Source organism: Triticum aestivum, chromosome 3D (genome assembly GCF_018294505.1).
Source record: "Triticum aestivum cultivar Chinese Spring chromosome 3D, IWGSC CS RefSeq v2.1, whole genome shotgun sequence".
NCBI lineage: Eukaryota > Viridiplantae > Streptophyta > Magnoliopsida > Poales > Poaceae > Triticum > Triticum aestivum.
The window spans coordinates 246,379,429-246,384,784 of NC_057802.1; positions in this window are offsets into that span (position 1 = coordinate 246,379,429).

Here is a 5,356-nt window from a genome sequence, read left to right on the forward strand (position 1 = left end):
AGTGAAGAAAGTGAAAAAAGTGAAAAAGGAAAAAAATTCAGAGCGTGCTCCTCCCTTGTTTACGTGCAGCGCCATGATTTTGTTAGTGTTCTAGGCTCGCGTCTCTAGCACGGTCTAGCCTAGGACCAGCACAATACCGTCGTTGAGCATTTATTCAACTTTGCATCTCTGAATTGATTATTGCTGACCCTTTTTGGTACCATATTATAATCCTTCCTAGCTCCACATACATCTATGTCGTGCTTTTGACTCTCCCTGGTAATCGCTCTATCCAAGCTTTGAGAGTTTTGACTACGACGGCTGCCGATCACCGCCTGCTGCTGGGTAAGAATTGGTAAGAATTTGAGATTTGCTTGACAGATTTGTGACACCCACCACCACCTCTTGTTAGTAGTCTGTAGGATCATAGTCTTGTGTGTTTCTATTGCTGCTAACCATGGCAGGATCACAAGCCGACGAGACTGACTGGGAGAACATGACGAATAAGAAGTTGCACGATAAATTTCAGCAAATGATGAGTGGACAGGTGCAAGATGTGCTAAACAGATTTGAAGAGGCGATGGAGAAGATAGATGGCATGGAAAGGATGTTTGAAACAAAGCTCGATAACAAGTTTAATGAATTGCTCGCGCGTCTTCCACCACCACCACCACCGGCTGCACCTAACGCACCTCTACAACAACAACAACAACAACAACAACAACAACAACAACAACAACAACAACAACAACAACGACAACAACAACAACAACGACTACCTCCATGTTGCAAAATAGCCCTCCACCGAGTGAGCCATGTCCCTCTTGTGCCTGGTCAAACTGTTGGTGCTGCTGTTGATTCTTCTGTGGCTCCTGCTGCTGATGTGGAGGAGGATGATTATGTGGGAGATTACGAGGATGAGGTTGATCAAAATCAGAACTACGTGCAACCACCAGCACCACACCCACCAGGTCGTCCACATGCAAATAATGGCAATGGTAGGGCTCCTCCTCAGGTACGAGATCATGACCATCTCCCTAAACTGAAATTGAATATTCCACCATTTGAGGGTAAATATGTTCTTGATATATATCTTACTTGGGAGTTAGAAACTGAACAATGATTTACATGTTTACAATATCCCGAGGAGAGACGTGTTCCTGCTGCTGTTTGTGCATTCACTAGTTTTGCATGTGTTTGGTGGTCTGAGCATTGTAGATTATATCCTATTCCAGGTACTTGGGCTGCTTTGAAAACTGGTATGCGTACTCGTTGGGTCCCACCATATTATCAACGTGAATTACTTCAAAAATTGCAGCGTTAAGACAAGGAAAAAATTCAGTAGAAGAATATTATCAGGAATTACAAACTGGCATGATTAGATGTGGTATTGTTGAGGAGAATGAAGCTATGCTTGCACGTTTTATGTGTGGATTAAATAGAGAGATTCAGACCATTCTAGAGTATAAGGAGTATACTAATATAACTCGTTTATTCCATCTTACTTGTAAAGCTAAACGTGAAGTGCAGGATCGACAGGCATTGGCGCGAACTAACTTTTCTGCAGGTCGATCTTCCTCATGGACACCACGTGCATCCTCTACTTCCACTGGACCAGCACCTCCATCAGGTGCCACCTCCAGCTGTGATACAAGAAAGCAAGCACAACCACCACTATCTGCCAAGAGCACACCTGCTGGGCCTGCGCAGAGCTCTTCTTCTTCCATGGCATCAACAGGGCACACAAGTGATATTATTTGTCGTCGTTGTAAGGGAAGAGGACATTTTGCGAGAGAATGCAAATCTCAGCGTGTGATGATTTTTACTGAGGATGGTGGGTATGAGGCCGCTAGTGACTATGATGAGGAGACTTTGGCTCTTATTACACATTAAGAACATGGTGGAGATGATTCTGATCATGAGACGCAATACATGGCTGCTAAAGATGCTGATAGGTACGAATGTTTAGTTGCTCAACATGTTTTGAGTGTGCGGGTTACACAAGCTGAGCAAAATCAGAGGCATAATTTGTTCCATACAAAGGGAGTTGTGAAGGAACGTTTTGTTCGCGTCATCATAGATGGAGGGAGCTGCAACAACTTGGCTAGCATGGAGATGGTGGAGAAGCTCTCACTCACCACAAGACCACATCCACATCCTTACTACATCCAATGGTTCAACAACAGTGGCAAGGTTAAGGTAACACGTATTGTTCGTGTGCATTTTAGTATCTCTACATATGCTGATTATGTTGATTGTGATGTGGTACCTATGCAAGCATGTTCCTTATTACTTGGTAGACCATGGCAATTTGATAAAAATTCTGTACACCATGGTAGAAACAATTAGTATACTCTTGTTCATTAGGATAAAAATATTACTTTGCTTCCTATGACTCCTGATTCCATTTTGAAAGATGATATTAATAGAGCTAATAAAGCAAAACAGGAGAAAAATAAGAGTGAAAATCATATTGTGGCAAAAGAATTTGAGCAACAAATGAAGCCTAATAATAAACCATCTAGTGTTGCTTCTGAAATTAAATTGAAAAGTGCATGTTACTTGCCACCAAATCTGATATTGATGATCTAGATTTTAGCAAATCTGTTTGCTATGCTTTTGTGTGCAAAGAGGCATTATTTTCGTCCGAGGACGTGTCTTCCTCTTTGCCTCCTGCTATCACTAACATTTTGCAGGAGTTCGCTGACGTGTTTCCACAAGACGTGCCACCGGGATTACCACCTATTCGAGGGACTGAGCATCAAATTGACTTAATTCCTGGTACATCATTACCCAACTATGCACCATACCGTATCAATCCAGAGGAGACGAAGGAGATTATGCGTCAAGTACAAGAACTGCTCGACAAAGGTTATATACGCGAATCCCTTAGTCCTTGTGCTGTTCCTATCATTTTAGTGCCGAAAAAGGATGGTACGTCGCATATGTGCGTTGATTGTAGAGGCATTAATAATATTACTATTCGTTATCGTCATCCTATTCCTAGACTAGATGATATGCTTGATGAATTGAGTGGCTCTAAAATATTCTCCAAAGTTGATTTGCGTAGTGGATACCATCAAATTCGTATGAAATTGGGAGATGAATGGAAAACAACATTTAAAACTAAGTTTGGATTATATGAGTGGTTAGTCATGGCTTTTGGGTTTACTAATGCACCTAGTACTTTCATGAGCTTAATGAACGAAGTTTTACGTGCTTTCATTGGATGATTTGTGGTAGTTTACTTTGATGACATATTGATTTATAACAAATCTTTGGAGGAATATTTGGAACATTTACGTGCTGTTTTTATTGCTCTACGTGATGCACATTTGTTTGGTAACCTTGGAAAGTGCACCTTTGACACTGACCGAGTATCTTTTCTTGGCTATGTTGTTACTCCACATGGAATTGAAGTTGATAAAGCCAAGATTGAAGCTCTTGAGAGTTGGCCGCAGCCCAAAACAGTCACACAAGTGAGGAGTTTCCTTGGCCTTGCTGGTTTCTATAGGCATTTTGTGAGAGATTTCAGCACCATTGCGGTACCTCTCAATGAGCTTACAAAGAAGGATGTGTCTTTTGTTTGTGGTACCGCACAGGAAGAAGCCTTCACGGTATTGAAAGATAAGTTGACACATGCTCCTTTACTCCAACTTCCTGATTTTAATAAGACTTTTGAGCTTGAATGTGATGCTAGTGGAATTGGATTAGGAGGTGTGTTATTACAAGATGTCAAACCTATTGCATACTTTTCTGAAAAATTGAGTGGGCCTAGTCTGAACTATTCTACTTATGATAAAGAATTATATGCTCTTGTTCAGACCTTAGAAACATGGCAACATTATTTATGGCCCAAGGAATTTGTTATACATTCTTATCATGAATCTTTGAAACACATTAAATGTCAAGCAAAACTGAACTGTAGACATGCTAAATGGGTTGAATTCATTGAGAGTTTCCCTTATGTCATTAAACACAAGAAGGGTAAAGAAAATGTTATTGCTGATGCATTGTCTCGTCGTTATACTATGCTTTCACAACTTGACTTTAAAATATTTGGTTTGGAGACCATCAAAGATCAATATGTGCATGATGCTGAATTTAAAGATGTATTGCAGAATTGTAAGGAAGGGAGAACTTGGAACAAGTTCGTTCTTAACGGTGGATTTGTGTTTTGTGCTAACAAGCTATGCATTCCAGCTAGCTCCGTTCGTCTTTTGTTGTTGCAGGAGGCGCATGGAGGAGGATTAATGGGACACTTTGGCATCAAGAAGACGGAGGATATACTTGCTACACATTTCTTTTGGCCAAAGATGAGATGGGATGTTGAGCGTTTTGTTGCTCGCTGCACTACATGTCAAAAAGCTAAGTCACGACTCAATCCTCATGGTTTATATATGCCTTTGCCTATACCTAGTGTTCCTTGGGAGGATATATCTATGGACTTTGTTTTAGGTTTACCTCGAACAAAGAAGGGGAGGGATAGCATATTTGTTGTCGAGGATAGATTCTCGAAAATGGCACACTTTATACCATGTCATAAAAGCGATGATGCTGTTAATGTTTCTGATTTATTCTTTCGTGAAATTATTCGCTTGCATGGTGTTCCATATACTATTGTTTCAGATCGTGATACTATATTTCTTAGCCACTTCTGGAGATGTTTATGGGCTAAGTTGGGGACTAAACTATTTTTTAGTACTACTTGTCACCCCCAAACTGATGGACAAACTGAAGTAGTCAATAGAACATTGTCTACTATGCTTAGGGCTATTTTGAAGAATAATAAGAAAATGTGGGAAGAATGCTTGCCTCATATTGAATTTGCTTATAATCGTTCATTGCATTCTACTACTAAGATGTGCCCTTTTGAATTTGTGTATGGTTTTCTACCTCGTGCACCTATTGATTTGTTGCCTCTTCCATCTTCAGAGAATGTTAATTTTGATGCTAAAGAACGTGCTGAATTGATTTTAAAAACGCACAAGTTAAGTAAGGAAAACATTGAGCGTATGAATGCTAAATATAAACTTGCTGGAGATAAGGGTAGAAAACATGTTGTGTTTGCACCTGGAGATAAGGGTAGAAAACATGTTGTGCATGTGCAAGGGGATCGAGAACAGAGTTACACGTGATGATTTCAGGACATTGAATCCACCATAATGAGTGCATGAAGGCTTGGATGAAATATACAAGATGCCACTTCATAAATTTCGTCCATAGGCTATTCTAGGTGTTGCTCACCTTCTTATTGGGCCAGGCCCATGTATTTTCGAAATACTTAAGTATAGGATGCTTTTAGAGTTTGTATGTGTGGGGAAACAAGGGTTAGGGTTGGTTTCGGACCCCTCCTCCAAGGGCCTCGAAATCCCCC